This window comes from Squalius cephalus (genome assembly GCF_949319135.1).
Source record: "Squalius cephalus genome assembly, chromosome: 1".
NCBI classification, from domain to species: domain Eukaryota; kingdom Metazoa; phylum Chordata; class Actinopteri; order Cypriniformes; family Leuciscidae; genus Squalius; species Squalius cephalus.
The window spans coordinates 14,056,032-14,074,591 of record NC_137122.1 but is presented as its reverse complement, the minus strand read 5'-3'; the positions used below and the strand labels follow the sequence as shown (position 1 = coordinate 14,074,591).

The window sequence follows — 18,560 nt, the reverse complement described above, 5'->3', positions numbered from 1 at the left end:
AATAGCCCCAGAGCCAGACTCTCTGAAAACAATGTAACCTGAGAACCTGTATCGACCAGACAATTGATCTTCATTCCATTAACTTGAACTTCTACGGTGGGACAACGCCCAACCCAGTCGTCTCTCATCCCCGGAACAGAACAAGGGTCTCTTGAAGGGGTCCCGGCCACTTGACCCACAGTGAACGGTGGGACTAAAAACCCCCTTGCGAACTTCGACGACGGTCGCACTGGCGACTGATGTGTCCCGGATTTCCACAATTGATACAGATGGGTCGACCCTGATGATCCCACTGAAACCGGGGGCCCGTCGGACGCGGAGGGCGGCGTACAGGTCCTTGCCCCTCCTCTGAATATGATCTCCCTCGCACCATCGGTCCACCTTCGACTCGACCTCGATGAAGCTCACCCAAAAGACTCCGAGACAACTCTGCCATCTGTCCCTTAACATCCTCCAGTAATTCTGTCCTCAATTTCTGCTTCCACTCATTTGACTCAACAGGCGCGGGTACTGTGGCGCTGCTGGCCGCCACATGAACTGGTGTCCGAGTCGTCTCTCCCTGATCTGACTCCAACGCCAAGGCCTCTTGTCGAAGAGCCTCAAAAGACATAGTGGGGTCTCGTCGAAGCTGGAGCCGTATGCCCTGGCGCACCGGTCCTTCACGCAGCCCCAAAACAAACTGGTCTCTCAATAAGCCATCTCCTTCTCCCAGTCCATGGTCTTGTCGACCTTTCAGCCGGCCAAACTGCTCCCGCAGTTTCAGGGAGTATGCTCGCAGAGTCTGCTGAGGCCCCTGCTGACAGTTAAAGAACTGGGCACGAAGGATGGCTATCGGGGTAGAATCTCCATATACTCCAGACAAGAAAATCAAAGATATTCTTCGCAGTGGTCCGCGTGGCTTCTGATGCGGCAAGAACTTCCCTTTTGGCTTCTCCTTCTAACGATCCTAGCACAAACTGTACCTTTTGCGATGCGCTCAGTCCTTGTAATCCAGCCAGATATTCTGTCTGCGCTTTCCAGTCCTGAAAACTCAGCTCCGATCCTGGTCCTCCATAGCGTTGTGCCCAAGGGGCTCCCATCATGATGGGCATTACTTGCGAGCGAACTGGTGGGGCTTCTTCGTCCACCATCGCGTACCTGTGGCTGCTACAACTCACGGTGGCAACCCTGCCGACTTACGCCAAATTGTGTCACCGGTGCAGGCCGGGGCGGACTCGGATGACCAGCCGCCCCTGACTCCAGACACCACCGTGACACCGTTTCTTCTAGGGCTGTTTGACCGGAGCAGCCGCTGGATCGATTCTTCACGGTCTTCGGGACACAATAGTGCAATAGTGACTCTAAAAGCTTACTTCACAGCGTTGCTGCACATCTGCAGGACTCAGACAGTAAGTAACAGGTAATGTATTCTTCTCAGTATCAGATACGTCGTCGGGCACAATGGTGGGACAGTGACTCTAAAAGCTTACTTCACAGCGTTGCTGCACATCTGCAGGTCTCAGACGGTAAGTCGCAGGTAATGTTTCTTCTCTCAACAGCAGATTCTCTTATCATGACGTGAAGGGGAAATTGCGACTTTACAACTCACTTCACAGCGTTGCTGCACATCTGCAGGACTCAGACGGTAGGTAACAGGTAAGGTTTCTTCTCTTAACAGCAGATTCTCTTATCAGGGCATAAAAGGGAAATTGTGACTTTAAAACTCACTTCACAGCGTTGCTGCACATCTGCAGGACTCAGACGGTAGGTAACAGGTAAGGTTTCTTCTCTTAACAGCAGATTCTCTTATCAGGGCATAAAAGGGAAATTGTGACTTTAAAACTCACTTCACAGCGTTGCTGCACATCTGCAGGGTTCAGACAGTAGGTAACAGGTAAGGTTTCTTCTCTTAACAGCAGATTCTCTTATCAGGACGTGAGAGGGGAATTGTGACTTTAAAACTCACTTCACAGCGTTGCTGCACATCTGCAGGGCTCAGACGGTAGGTAACAGAATAGAAGAATAGATCTTTATTGTCATTGTAATCAATACAACGAAATTTAAAAGTGCTCTCCAGTCAATGCATCCATCAGTAAGTAGATAAAAATGTATATTAAATAAAATATATTTAAAAACAAATATTTTCCTATAACCCCCCCACACACACACACACACACACACACATATACATACACACACAATCTAACAGACGTGCCTATTTTGCTATTTAATAGCAGCATTGAGAGTTGTTATTGCAGTAGGGTAAAAACTGTGTTTAAACCTATTTGTCCTTGTATTAGCTGATCTGTACCGTCTGCCTGAAGGCAAGAGTTCAAACAGTGAGTGACCAGGATGGTGGGTGTCCTTTATAATGTTCTGGGCTTTTTTGAGACAACGTGACCTGTGTAGTTCTTCCAATGTGGGGAGAGGGCAGCCAACAATCCTTTGAGCTGTGTTGATGACCCCCTGGAGAATTTTTCTCTGAGCCGCTGTGCAGCTGGTGTACCATATGCAAATGCAGTACGTCAGTACGCTCTCAATTGAGGCACGGTAGAAAGACACCAGCAGCGATTGTGTAATGTTATTCCTCCTGAGTATTCTCAGGAAGTACAATCTCTGCTTGGACTTTTTCAGCAGCTCATAAGTATTAACGCCCCAGGATAGGCTCTTCTCAATGTGGACTCCCAGGAAGCGGAAATCTGCTACCCTCTCCACACAGTCCCCATTGATGTATAATGATGGGATCTCTGTTGTCTTCCTCCTGTAATCTATGACAAGTTCTTTAGTTTTTGAGGTGTTGAGGATCAAGTTGTTGGCCTTGCACCATGTTGACAGCTTCTCCACCTCATCTCTGTAGGCCAACTCATCCCCCCCCCTAGAGATGAGCCCCACCACTGTGGTGTCATCCGCAAACTTCACCATGGTGTTACAATGATGGACAGCGGAACAGTCGTGCGTGTAGATAGAGTACAGTAAGGGACTCAGCACACAGCCCTGGGGAGAGCCGGTACTGAGGCTTAGGACTGTGGATGTGTGGTGGCCCACTCTGACCTGTTGCCTGCGGTCAGTGAGAAAGCTATTAATCCACATGCAGAGGGTGTGTGGAAGTCCCAAGTCTGCCAGTTTGACCACCAGTTTGTGTGGGAGGATGGTGTTAAAAGCAGAGCTATAATCCACAAAGAGCATCCGCACATAGCTCCCCTGCTGCTCCAGGTGTGATAGGCCAGTATGGAGTGCTATGGCTATGGCGTCCTCTGTGGATCGGTTCGCTCTATAGGCAAACTGGTGAGGGTCAAGGCTGCGGGGCAGAGCTGCTGTGATGTAACTACGGACCAGTTTCTCAAAGCACTTCATCACCACAGGGGTGAGTGCTACTGGTCGGTAGTCGTTAAGGCTAGAGATGTGATGTTTCTTGGGCAGGGGGACTATGGTCGAGGATTTCAGACAGGGTGGAACAGTAGACTGTGCCAGGGACTGGTTGAAGATCTTTGTAAAGATTCCAGCCAGCTGATCTGCACAGTCTTTCAGCACACGTCCCGGGATGCCATCCGGACCAGCTGCCTTCCTCGGATTGATGGCCCGCAGCGCGCGCCTCACCTCATGCTCTTCAATTGTGAGGTTTATGCCGCTGTGGGCCATGTGGTGTAGTGGTGCCGTCTCTGGTGCTGTAGCTTCAAAACGGGCAAAGAAGATGTTGAGCTCCTCTGCCAGTGCGGGGTCACCCTCCACAGCCCCAAAGTTGGTCCTGTAGTTGGTCAGATGCTGAACTCCCTGCCACACCTGCCTGCTGTTGTTACTGCTCAGATGGCTCTCTATCCTCCTCCTGTAGGCTGCCTTGGCCTCAGTGATGCCCCTCTTCAGGTTGGCTCGGGCTGTGCTATAGAGCTCTATGTTGTCGGACCTCCAGGCGGTATCCCTCTCTTTTAGCAGCTGCTGGACCTCCCGTGTCATCCAGGACTTCTGGTTGGGGTATACCCGAATGTGTTTGTTCACTGTGACAGTCTCTATGCAGTTCTTAATATAGCACAGAACACTGTCTGCGAACACCTCCAGGTCCTGATTTTCAAAAACCTCCCAGTTGGTCCTCTCAAAGCAGTCCTGCAGCTGTTGGTAGGCACCCTCTGGCCATGTGACAACGGTCTTTATGGTGACAGGAGCAGTTTTCCTGATGGGGGCATATGCAGGGATTAAAAACAAGGACAAGTGGTCGGACTGGCCCAGGTGTGGTAGTGGTCTGGCCCTGTAACCCAGTTTGATGTTGGAATATACCTTGTCCAGGATGTTATCTCCCCTTGTAGCACATTTAACATGCTGATGGAATTTAGGGAGTGCTGTCTTTAAGTCTGCATGATTAAAATCCCCTGCTATAATGTGCACCGCATCAGGATACATACTCTGCTTATTGGTAATGCTTGCATGCAAAAGTTCAATAGCTGAGCTAGCATTAGCATCCGGTGGAATGTAAACAGCCGTTATTATGATCACAGTGAACTCCCTTGGGAGATAGATGGGTCTGCATTTAACAGTTAGATATTCCAGATCTGAGGAACAGGGACTATCTATAGTCACTGTGTTAGTACACCAGCTATTGTTTACATACACACAAAGCCCCCCTCCCCTGCTCTTACCGGAGTTTTCTGTTCTATCATGGCGCTGTGTGATGTAGCCTGCTAGCTCAATGGCAGAATCTGGGATAAATTGGTGAAGCCAGGTCTCCGTGATGAGCATAATGCACGCATTTTTCAATATGTTGTTTGATGCAGTCTGTAGCCTCAATTCATCCATTTTGTTTGCAAGTGATCTTGCATTTGTGAGAAAGAGGCTAGGTAGCGGTGGTTTGAACGGCTGCCTCCGTAGCCTTTTTAGCACGCCCGCCCTGCAGCCTCTCTTTTGCCTTCTTTCTCTCCGCCGTCTGCGCCTCCTCCCTGCTGGGATGATAATCCATGGAGAGCCGGGGCTCCTCGCTAACGCCACTGGAATAGTGTGTGTGCGAAGAAACTCTCTTGTTACGGCCTGTTCATAACATAATCCGATTTTAAGGAGATCATGCCGACTGTAGGTGTTGTTTGCTCGACACAACGAACATAAAGAACATGCAAAAAGAAACGTCATGTACAAAAACAGGTATAAATTGCAACGACCGGTTAGACACTGAGCTGCTGCAACTGTGTGCGCCGCCATCTTGGACCAACAGGTAAGGTTTCTTCTCTTAACAGCAGATTCTCTTATCAGGACGTGAGAGGGGAATTGTGACTTTAAAACTCACTTCACAGCGTTGCTGCACATCTGCAGGACTCAGACAGTAAGGAACAGGTAATGTTTCTTCTCTCAACAGCAGATTCTCTCATCAGAACATGAAAGGGAAATTGTGACTTTAAAACTCACTTCACGGCGTTGCTGCAGTCTTCAGGATTCTTCCCTCAGCATCAAACACTTTCATCAGGTATTAGCGAGAGACTCAATAGGCAGCTTTACCAGCGATGTTGTACATCTTCAGAGCTCCATCAGTAAGTATAACGGTTCAGACTTTTCCACAGCCATACGGTTCTTCACGAGACTCTTTACACAGCAAAATCCCCAGTGTTAAATTAACACTCCTCAGTGTTTATATGTGTCCACACTACAGGGTGTTAAAAATTAACACTGAACAGTGTTGAAGTAAATGAAATAATTAGGTTAACACTGAAGCAGTGTTGAAGTTAATGCAATAATTAAGTGATTAATTAAGTGATGATTGGCCATTAGTGGTGACACCTGATGTTAATAAGCAGACTCACTGAAGGAAAGAGAAAAAACAATAACAGAAAAAAAGAGAAACACAAGAACTACTGACTTCGAGCCATTATTGGACTTATTATTACCAGTTTGACTTTATTTCTGTCATACATCGACAAAAGTTCTTGAGATTCAACAGAAGTTTAGACGGTAATGTTTTATGGCATTTTTCTTTTCAAGTTACCATTATGGTGGTCAGTGTTTGCTTTAGTTGGGCTCTTGACACTTTTCATTTTTTAATATTAGTTATTCTCTGGTTGCTACAACTCTGTGTTTATAAAGCACATTTGTTACTGCAAGAGAAAACATGACCTGCTCACAATATGTTTTGATGATAAAAACATTATCATGTGGTGTCCTGATTCACCGATGTAATTCAGAGTCTAAATTTTTGACTATATGCTTGATGTCTTGTTTTAGTATTGGTGGTTGTAGCTCTGAGATTCTACAGTTTGAGATCCAACAGCAATATCAAACATTTTGAAAATACTTTGAGCAAAGAAGTCATTGTGTTTAAACACACAGACATCAAGAATCAGCATATGAGTCTCAACAATGGTGACAATAAACAAACTAGTGGCAAACAGATCAACTCTGAACATCACAAAACAAGCTACTAAAGTCAGAACAAAACAATAGCAAAATAAAAGCCAACAGAAAAAACAATGAAAATAACAGGACAATTCAGCTGCATAATTTATTCATGCTGCAATGCATGATGTCAGCCATGGATGCGTTCTGATTGGTGGCTCCCATCATGCACTGCAGCATGAAGCATTTGTTTGATTGTCACCATTGTTGAGATTCATATGTAGATCCTTGATGTCAGTGTGTGATTTTAAAATCTTCAGATTCCTAAAATATTGCTGGAAGTAACTACTGTAGTGAAAAATTAATAAAACAATTAGATAATCAGATTATAATGCTGGGTGCCATCATTGAATCAGGTCACTAGTAATTTCATCATTGAAACATAACCAGGGCTGAATTTCCAAAAGCATCTTAAACTTAACTTGATCGCAGACCAACTGCAACATATGGTCTGTACGATCAAATTAGGCTTGTGATGCTTATGGGAAACACAGCCCAAATCATAGTTTCTCTCGCCACAACACATGCTCTATAAGCACAGAGTTGGAGCAGCCAGAAAAATACTAATGTTACAAAGTAAAGGGTCAAGAGCCCAACTAAAGCAACCACTGACCACCATAATGGTGACATGAAACGAAACATTCCATAAAACATTACCATCTAAACTTCTGTTAAATCTAAATAAGACCGTGTGTAGATGTATGACAGAAATAAAGTCAAACTGGTAAAATAATAAGTGCAATAATGGCTCGAAGTCAGTAGTTCTTGTGTTTCTCTTTTTTTCTGTTCTTGTTTCTCTTTCCTTCAGTGAGTCTGCTTGTTATCATCAGGTGTCACCACTAATGGCCAATCATCACTTAATTAATCACTTAATTATTGCATTAACTTCAACACTGCTTCAGTGTTAACTTAATTAACTCATTACTTCAACACTGCTTCAGTGTTAATTTTTAACACCCTGTAGTGTGGACACATATAAACACTGAGGAGTGTTAATTTAACACTGGGGATTTTGCTGTGTACATTTGATTCAACGATGTAATTAATCTCTCTTCCTCTTCCAGCGCAGATCCAAGCAGCAGTTCAATCCAGTAATATTCCACAAGCAGCTCTAAACGACAGACTCCAATGGCAGTTCTTCACTTACACGAATTTCCAGGATTACAGCGTCCAATGTAAGCGCTCAAACAGGAGATCTTCTACCCCAAGACACAACGACAGAGACCCAGCCAAACAACTGATCGACTGAACACCGCTTGACTTTTACCAGCTCCAACCTCGACCTCTAAATGGCTCTTTTATCCGCCTCTTGTGAAGCGGAAAGCCTGTGCAATCACCGCTCCTCTCTCTCTCACACCTGCCGTGCATCGGCGGTAATTAGTTTGGACAATATCTCCGCTACACCCGGAACCGGAGTGAGGCGTTACACCAAAATAATTCCCCTCGGGGAACATGGAAAGAAAAAAAGGTTCCTCTTTTCCCAGCATTTTGTCACCCTTGACATCAGTACTTAATGTAAAAATATATAGTATAAACGATAAATCACGTTTGAGATTTGTGCTGGCTACTGTATACAGGCCACCAGGGCACCATACAGACTTTATCAAAGAATTTGTGGACTTTCTATCAGAATTAATATTGACTGCAGATAAAGTACTAATTGTTGGTGATTTTAATATACACATCGATAATGAAAAAGATGCATTGGGATTGGCATTTAAAGACATTGTAATCTCTATTGGAGTTAGACAACACGTGTCAGGACCTACTCATCGTCGTAATCATACTCTAGATCTAATATTATCACACGGAATAGATGTTGATGCCGTTGAAATTCTGCAGCAGAGCGATGACATCTCAGATCATTACCTAGTCTCGTGTAAATTACATTTAGCCAAGGCTGCAAAGCAGACTCCGTGTTTCAAATATATTAGAACTATCACTTCTGCCACTAAAGATTGCTTTATTAATAATCTTCCTGATCAGTTTCATCATCTCAGCATCCCAGATAGCTTAGAAGAACTTGATATTGCAACAGAAACGTTTAAAGGGTTAGTTCACCCAAAAATGAAAATTCTGTCAGTAATTACTCACCCTCATGTTGTTCCAACCATGTAAGTCTTTCGTTAATCTTCGGAACACAAATTAAGATATTTTTGATTAAATCTGACGGCTGCATCACTCCTCCATAGGCTTTCAGAGGGACCGAAACTCGTCAGCCCAGAAAAGTTATTAAAAACATCGTTAAAATGGTCCAAGTGACTACAGTGGATCTACATTACGTTTATCATGCGACGACAATACTTTTTGTGCGGAAAAACAACAAAAATAACGACTTTATCCAACTATTAGTGTTCTTCAATGTGGGCCTCTGACGAGAGTTCACAGGAGAGCCAGGACGCATGCGCGAGAACTGAGATTACGGCGTTCTTCTTCTATTGTTACTGGCTGCTCACTCCTTAGGAGTATTACCGCCATTTACTGTACAAGATCATAGATATCATATAATATGATATCTATGTACAAGATGACGTCCCGACATTGCCGGAAGCGCAAAACGGTCTGTTTATAAGCAGAGGAAGACGCACGCTGTAGAACGAAGAAGTAGAAGAAGAACGCCGTAATCTCAGTTCTCGCGCATGCGTCATGGCGCTCCCGTGAACTCTCGTCAGAGGCCCACATTGAAGAACACTAATAGTTGGATAAAGTCGTTATTTTTTTTTGTTTTTCCGCACAAAAAGTATTGTCGTCACATGATAAACGTAATGTAGAGCCACTGTAGTCACTTGGACTATTTTAACGATGTTTTTAATAACTTTTCTGGGCCGACAAGTTTCGGTCCCTCTGAAAGCCTATGGAGGAGTGATGCAGCCGTCAGATTTCATCAAAAATATCTTAATTTGTGATCCGAAGATGAACGAAAGACTTACATGGTTGGAACAACATGAGGGTGAGTAATTACTGACAGAATTTTCATTTTTGGGTGAACTAACCCTTTAACGCTCTCTTTTCCAGCACTTTAGATACAGTTGCTCCGTTGCGCTTAAAGAAGATTAAAGAAAACAGCCCAACGCCGTGGTACAACGAGCACACTCGGGCCTTTAAGAGAGCAGCCAGAAAAATGGAGCGCAACTGGAAGAAAACAAAACTAGAGGTATTTCGTATTTCATGGAAGGAGAGCTCGATTGCTTACAGAGAGGCTTTAAAAGCTGCTAGATCTGCTTATTTTTCAACCCTATTAGAAGAAAATAAACATAATTTGTTGAGGCAACAAACTTTTAATTAATAAATACATTTAAAAATAATTATAATGTTTATTGATATTGTTATAGTGTCCAATTTTAAGCAGGAAAAACATAAATATTTTTTCCTCACTGATATCATATTGCATACCATAGAGAGGGTTAATTATTAAGGGCCGGTCACGTTAGACTCTTCACTAAAAAAACTAGCATCACAATAAGTGTATTGTGATTGTCAAAGCATTTAGTATCAACATATGTTACTACATGGTACAATGAGTTTTCGTTCTTATTATTGCTTGACAGAAATTTCACAATTCAACGGCATGCACAGACTTCTCCACACAGGTTCACAGTCATTTTCAAATGAACAGCCCATGTTCAACTTCAACCTACTCTGTTAATTTGAGTGGTGACAGATATTATGGGAGTGGCTTGATGCAGTTAACTTAAGAAACTTTAATTAATACTGTCTATTAATATGAATTGCTCATCACAAATTTTGAAATAAAAATGTAAAGCCTGTACAAATCCTAGAAATCGATAAATGATTGGCAATCATGTAGGGGAAAAAAAGTGCACATTTTATGTATCTATTAACTTTTATAGGCCTATTGTTTTGGTCGCTTGGATGTTTCCTTATAAAGATCCAGAAATGCATCATGCTTTTCGTCAGGTGTCTTTTTTAATTATATGATGTCATTACGTTGCCATCAGAACAATCTTTAGCTTATTCTAATTTTTTAAAAAAATATTAGTACATTATGTGTCCTACATGTTTCCCTCATTCCTGTTACTTCTCACATGATTTTCCTTCTTCCTCAAAAACAGAGCATTTCTTAAAACTGTGGCACCCAGGAAGTGACATCATCTGGGCTCTTTCTACAGCATGATGGGAGGACAAGAAAATAATCTCAATCCATTCTCTCAGTTTTTACACAAACTGTACCATGTTGAACGGATACTAAGGTAATTATAAGAAGAATAATCTCAATAAATATGAATAACTTCTAGAATTTATGAGAAATACAACTTTATTAGTAACTATAAATCAGACTGTTTATTGGTAAAATAATTATAATAATAACTAGGCTATATTGAAAAATGTCTAAAATATTGGCAACATTGTTGCAAAAAATTGTTGAACCAGATATAAATGTAACAAAAAAGAGAGCTAAAATAGTATTTATGACCTTTACTGACCATTTGTTGAAAACAAACAAGAAAATGTTTTTTCTATTTCATAGTTTAACTGTTTGTCTAAAAGTGATGAAGTGCTTGGATGTTTCTAGCATCATGAATGAATGAAGAATAAACACCAACCTCTTTGTTCTTCAGGATCTTCAGTGTGTTTCATTCTGCAGGGTTCTGGATCACTCATGTTCTCACTGTCCTCTTTAATAAACTCAGACTTTACAGATTTCATCTCTTCCTGATGCATTGCTGCTCGTCTTCACTTGTAGCTGATGGGAATATTCCAGCATTTATTGGATAATTAATGTGGGAGGAGCTTCACTGATGATGTGATTGTTGTGGGAGGAGCTTCACTGATGATGACTTCCAGTGTGGGAGGAGCTTCACTGATGATGAATCACAGGCTGAGTCCCAATTCGCCTACTTATACTACGACCTAAAAGTATGTAATTTTTTTGTGAGGAAAAAGTACATACTTTTGAGTGTGTAGCAAAAGAGTATGCACGTTCTGGGACATACTTCGATGACGTCATGCAACCTGAATGACAACGTGGTTGCCTAGTTACGCACACCACAACTGTTAACGTTTCATTCATTCTTATGTCCAATAAAATTTTATTTACTATTCCCATCTTTTTTTCTCATCGTTTTTTTTTTTTTCACAATACATTTTACAATGTGTTCTTCTACCAAGTTGAGGAGTGAAGAAGCAGGGCGGCGTCGTCGTAGAACCAAACGCAGGTCGTTTGTGAGGCGGCTGGTTCTGACGTTCATGTGCAATGTGTGTAACGAAAGCTACTTATTTTAAAGTTCAAATATTTAAAGTTTATAGCATAACTATTGTTTACCGTATTTTATACTTAATTTTATACTTATGTATATAACTCAAAAATACCCAGATGAAAATGAACCATGCTTTTACTATAGTAAAAGTGTAGTAACCATGTTTCTTTGGTTGGACTAATAAAGTTAACATTTGTACAGCCACAGTATTACTACAAATAAGTCAGTGTGGTTAAACTATGGTTAGTGTAGTAAAAGGAGTTTATTTTCATAAGGGTTTATAGTAAGGTATAAATCTAAGACAGAAACATCAAAAGAAATACATAAAAAAGACACTTGCATGACACTGTACTAGAGCCTTTTTATTTATTGTTTTGTAGCCTGATAACCCCACACCATACTGCCAGCTGAATGCAACGGCCCCCATCCTGAGGATGTTTTTGGACAGGGAGTCTGACCTCCGCCCCTATCTGCGCCTGACCAGACCATCCATAATCAACCTCATAGAGGCACTGCCTTATCAGGTTGATCATGGATGGTCAAAAGACATAGAGGTGGTGATGTTTCTGTACTGGCTGGCCCATGCTGCTTCCTATAAGGTTGTGTCCTCAGCATTCGACATCCCTAAATCGACTGTGCACAGGGTTGTGCACAAGGTCAGCAGGGCTATCCTTGGCCTGCTAAAAATGATGGTGCGTCTCCCTCAGGGTGAAGAGTTGGAGGAGGTTGGTGCAGGGTTTGCCAGGCTTGCAGGCTCTCCTGCTTTTCGGATGGCAGTTGGAGCTATTGACGGTTGCCACATCCGTATAAAGCCCCCAGCAGTCAATGCAGCCTGTTATTTTAACAGGAAATTATTCCATTCAGTCCAGCTCCAGGCTGTATGTGACCACAGAGGAAAGTTCCTTGACATCTGTGTTGGCTTTCCTGGATCTGTCCATGATGCAAGGACCCTAAAGAACAGTGCCATTTACAGCAGGCAGTTGTACCCACCCGAAGGCCGGTGCATCCTGCACTCAAAAAAAAAATTGTGTCTAAACATAAGATTTATGTATTTGAATTGCATAACAAATTCCCATGCATTTGGTTTACATAGTTTTAACATAAACCAATCAATACTCCTGAATGTGATTCATATGTTTAAGTCATACATAAATGAAACAGATAAGATTTATGTAATTGTATTAATAAACTGAATGTGATTTATATTTGTCAGTCGTATGTAAATGAAACAGGTAAGATTTATGTAATAGTACACAGAAAAACGCCCATGTTAAATTAACACTGCTCAGTGTTCATATGTGTGCACACTACAGAGTTAAAGCGGTGTTGAAGTTAATGAGATAATTAAGTGATGATTGAGCATTAATGATGAACACCTGCTGTTAACAAGCAGAATCACTGAAGGAAAGAGAAACACAAGAACTACAACTGACTTCAGACACAGTCTTAGATGAAATCAACTGAAGAGAAAAGAAGACATTAAATCTGTGAAGATCTCAGCAGAGGAGGATTAAACAACTCCACAAACAGCATTACCAGCTTCACTTATTACTAACCAGACTGACTTTATTTCATTTCCGTTTGAATGAAATCAATATTTGTATTTTAAAGTCACCATGATGGTGGTTAGCGTTTGCTTTAGTTGGGCTCTTGACCATTGACTCTTTAATATAACATTTTCTCTGGCTGCTATAATTATGTGTTTATAAAACACGTTTGTTGCAGCGAAAAAGCCAAGAGATCAAGTGATATTGGCTGTTTATTGATGATGATGATGACGACAAAGTCATCATCATGTAATTGCCTCATTCGCTGATCTTGTTCAGTGTCTAATGCTTCTTAATATTGTTTTATTCATAACAGAAGCCATTTGATTTTACAGCATGAAATCTAACAGTGTTGTTTATCAATGTACTTTTTTTTTTAATAGTTAGTGCACAAAAACCTTTCATCTATGGCATTACTTAGACTCACACAGACACCAAGAAACAGCATATGAATCTCAACAATGGTGACAAAAGATACAAAAAATCCTGATGCATTATTTATTAATGCCGCAATGCATGCTGGGAGATATGGGTGAGTTTTGATTGGTGGTACCCAGCATGCACTGCAGTATGAAGCATTTCATTGATTGTCACCATTGTTGAGAGTCATACACTGATTCTTGATGTCTAAGTAATAATGTAGAAAGTTTAATGCACTAAATGTTTTTAAATTCTTTATATTATTTGATTAACTGTTGGATCTAATGCTGTCAGGTCACACAGCTACTATAATAAATAAAACAAAATCACATAACCCCAATAATCAAAGCATTAGACACTGAAAAAGATAAGTGATTCAGGTCACAATATGATGATTACACCTTCATCAATAAACAGCCAATATCACTTGATCTCTTTTTCTCTTGGCTTTTTCGCTGCAACAAACGTGTTTTATAAACACATAATTATAGCAGCCAGAGAAAATGTTATATTAAAGAGTCAATGGTCAAGAGCCCAACTAAAGCAAACTCTAACCACCATCATGGTGACTTTAAAATACAACTATTGATTTCATTCAAACGGAAATTAAATAAAGTCAGTCTGGTTAGTAATAAGTGAAGCTGGTAAAGCTGTTTGTGGAGTTGTTTAATCCTCCTCTGCTGAGATCTTCACAGATTTAATGTCTTCTTTTCTCTTCAGTTGATTTGATCTAAGGCTGTGGCTGAAGTCGGTTGTAGTTCTTGTGTTTCTCTTTCCTTCAGTGATTCTGCTTGTTAACAACAACAGGTGTTCATAATTAATGCTCAATCATCACTTAATTATCTCATTAACTTCAACACCGCTTTAACTCTGTAGTGTGCACACATATGAACACTGAGCAGTGTTAATTTAACATGGGCGTTTTTCTGTGTACTATTACATAAATCTTACCTGTTTCATTTACATACGACTGACAAATATAAATCACATTCAGTTTATTAATACAATTACATACATCTTATCTGTTTCATTTAGATATGACTTAAAAATATGAATCACATTCAGATTATTCATTGGTTTATGTTAAAACTATGTAATCCAAATGCATGGGAATTTGTTATGCAATTCAAATACATAAATCTTATTTTTAGACACAATTTTTTTTTTTGAGTGTGGGAGATGGAGGGTACCCCTGCCTGACATCACCCATCACCATCATGACCCCCTACCGAGAGCCTGTTGCCTCTCCAATTGAGGCCCGCTACAACAGGCATCATTCCAGGGCCAGGTGCGTGATTGAGAGGGCCTTTGGCATGCTGAAGACCCGCTGGAGGTCCATCTTTTTTAAAGCCCTTGAGGTGAGCCCAGACTTCACCCCCATCGTTGTTACATGCTGTGTCATTTTACACAACATGTGCTTTGCCACCGGTGACATCATGGAAGCAGATGTGGGCGATGATGATGAGGATGTCAACAACGAAGACAACGCTGACACCAACAGAGAAGTTGTGTGCGGTGATTTCATGCGGAACCGTCTGGCAGCAGCAGTTTCCGCACCCGAGGTCCACGTTCCTGCATTAATGGAACATGACTATGTTTAGAGTCATCCATCTTTACTTTCCTTTGTTATAAAGTTTATATTGTATTGTTTTAAAGTTCTAGAAGTTATATTTTATTAAACCACATTCTCAGTTAAACAATTATTTCATGATCATAGTAATAAGCACTTTTGTATTGTTAATATTAAAAATATTCCAATTAACATACAATGTGTCATGGGTTTTCATTATATTAGCTCTAAAATCGTCTGCAAAATTGTAGCCAGGTAGAAAAATTAAATCCTATGGATTTGGGAGAATTTAAAAATGACTCACCCTCCACAAATAATCACTACCTCCTCCTTTCCTGGCTGCTTCTCCAACCACTACTCAACCCTTGATTTCAGATGTTTACTATATATGAAAAACAATACTCTGTGTAGTGTGTCAATCAAATTTGTTCATAAATGCTATACTGATTTTCATAAACTCAATCAATTGTCAACAACTGAATACAGTGCCAATTAATTTTTATATTAACCCTTTCAGATTCTGCATTCATTCCAATGGACATAATTAACTGATATTAACTATGGTGGACTGAGACAGAGGGTATAACTAAATATATGTCATAATATATATAAATATATAAAAATTATACAAACGTCTGTCTGTCTGTTAACAGCATATCTGTCGAACCTTTAGTCCGAGGGATTTCAAACTTGACAGGTGTCTTGCTACGGGCACGAGTAAGTGCAGTGCCAAGTTTGAGATGACGTTGTTTGGATGAGAAATGCAAATTATATTGTTAAATATATCATTTTTAGAGGGTTGTGGTTTAAAATAAACATTCTGACATTAGAGGGTTGTATCTGTAAAAGAAGCACAAAGAAAAGTTGTGGTTTAAAAATAAACATTCTGACATAAAGACTCTGTTAGCTTAACATTAAATCAGCTATACTGTTTACTTCTGAATATTATATATTTTTACTCAATTTTCCACATTTATTTTATGTCATTATGTCAGGATCAGTATTTGCTTTCTACCAAAGACAAATAAAAATGTCTCAGAACTTTTGCTGTGTAATTGTAACAATGAGCTCTCAAACACACCAAACCAACAATTACTAAAAACACACTCAAAAACTGATTTTGCACAGGCCTTTTGCACTAGTATATATAAAATGAATATTATCAATGGATTTTACATTTACTGTAGAATTCAAGAATGGTCATATTTTTGTTCCTAGAATATAATTTAAGACAGAACGAATTAATACCATAATCACTCAAACAGAATGACAAATCATACCAGAGATGGTCTTAATTTACAATTTGATTAATTTATTAATTCATTATAATAACTGATTAACTCTTTATACAAACTGATTAATTAATTAATTACAATTATTTATTAGTTAAAGATTTGGTCAGGACCTCCATCAAATTAAGGAGCCTCTCTTCCCTAGCTGCTACCTCTCTTCTCATCTCCTCATCCCTCATCTCCATTCTCACTCTAAATTCTTCTTCTCTCCTCCTGGCTTCTTCTTCTCTCTCTCTTCTCTCTCTTCTCTCTTCCTCCTTTCTTCTCTCCCTCTCTTCAAACTCTCTTTCTCTTCTTTCTTCTCGCAGCTGTGCCTCTTCCTCTCTCTTAGCCTCCCTTTCCTCCAGCTCTCTCAAATAGGAAAGAAGCTCACTCTCTCCTGACCCTCTCTTCCTTTTTGTGCCTCCAATGTTAGAAGGGCCAGGAACAGAGGGACCAACAGCCTCATCCTGGTCACCAGACTGTATTAATACTGGTGGGGTGATGGATGGCTTTGAGCCTAATGCAGCATCCATCACCCCATACCACTTCCAGGATGCGGCTGTCAGTTCCCCTCCCTCTGTGCTGACCCCTGACTGTGGACACTTAAGATCCTATAACATTTGTGGGAAAAAGACTTACAATTACTTACATTTTATTTAACTAATTATTTATATTTAAGGCAAAATAGAAGACAACATACATCACATTTACTTACTTTGAACTTTTGCTTAAGATTTTCCCACTTTTTCTTAACCCATGCCGCTGAAACCTTTCCCAGCAGGTCGCTTTGATGAACGAAGGCTCTTGTGGACCCAAAAGAGAACACAGCAAGCACATTTACAAGTTATTCACAACAATACCATTGGAAGCTTTTGAATTTATAAAGCAAACACAGAACATGCATTACTAAGTTAAAACCTATGAGTATCACTTGTACACCCTAAAATAGTAATAAAACAGACATTAAATGAGAGGGTTTAGAGCTCAATTATTCTCACACTAACTTACTCCTTTCTAGAGCTATTTAAGTAAACACATATCCATATCATTTCTCCTACTGAGCACACCTTTGGACTAAAAAACACAGAGGAACATTTTACAGGAGTTGTACAGTGGATGTATATTTAATTACTCACAATAATATTTCTATAACAAATCAGAGGGATAGACATTGGGACAGACTTTTCCTACATCCGAAGGATAATTTTTTTTTACACAATATAACAGCAAATATATAAGCCTACGACACATAACAAATAAAGTAAAATACCAATTACTACAGCATCTACAAAAGCATACAAATGTCAATGACCGCTACTTACTCAAAACCTTTGATTGCTGCGTTTCTTTTCCCTGTGAAAAGGACATCATTGGCAATGCGCCAGTTAATGAGGCGCTCAGTATCTTCATCGGACCCTACAAGATAAACACGGTACTTTTTTAGCACAACATAAACCCAATAATATTATGAGACAATAAAATATAACTTTAATTAGGGTTAAACATTTGAATTCTTACACTTAAAAGCTGAGGGCGCATCTCCGCTGCTGCATCCGGCTGCCATGTTTACATCACCGCAAAGCCATCGCAAAACTCCTCCCTCCCGCACGCGATGGGTTGTGGGCAATATTAGCCGTAAGAGTGTGCATTGATCTGCACTTCGAATTCTAACCGGAAATAGTAGACCATCCGGGTATCTTTGGAATACTCTTTTCAACATACTACGATTTGGGACGTACTAATTCTAGTTTCGCATACTATTTAGGACGGATAGTATGCGAATTGGGACTCAGCAGAACTGTTGTCCCTCCCCCCTCGCCACGAGCAACCCAGCTGATCAGCTGTCAACCCAGCTGAGCAGAGGAACCGGCTATTTCAAAACCAGTTATGTCTACCGAGGCAAGTAAAGCAATACTTTCTTTCCAACTGATGGCGATTTTTTTTTTTATTGTGTTGTCATGCATACTAGTATTTTTACCGGGAACGAACGATATGAACGAGGCGAACTACTGCTTTCGTGTTTGTTTGTTTTTGGGAGAATGGGCATGAGCATAAAAAAAAATATATATATCGGAGGCTAATATTTGTCTAAAGTTATATTAGCAAGGTCTATAAGTACATCTGGTAGAATGATGGTTTACCTTTGCTTGTCTAAGAAAACATCAGAACGTTTTTTCTAGCTCGA

The 18,560-nt window shown here is 40.5% G+C and overlaps 1 long non-coding RNA gene across 1 annotated transcript; it reads right to left on the bottom strand.

Annotated features, from left to right (window-relative positions):
* Positions 1-17,090: 17,090 nt before the first annotated feature.
* LOC307167662 lies at positions 17,091-18,165 on the bottom strand. Its single transcript, XR_013822838.1, has 3 exons — positions 17,894-18,165; positions 17,698-17,791; positions 17,091-17,178 (listed from the first exon to the last, which is right to left on the bottom strand). It is a non-coding gene; the product is annotated as an uncharacterized lncRNA (long non-coding RNA).
* Positions 18,166-18,560: the final 395 nt, after the last annotated feature.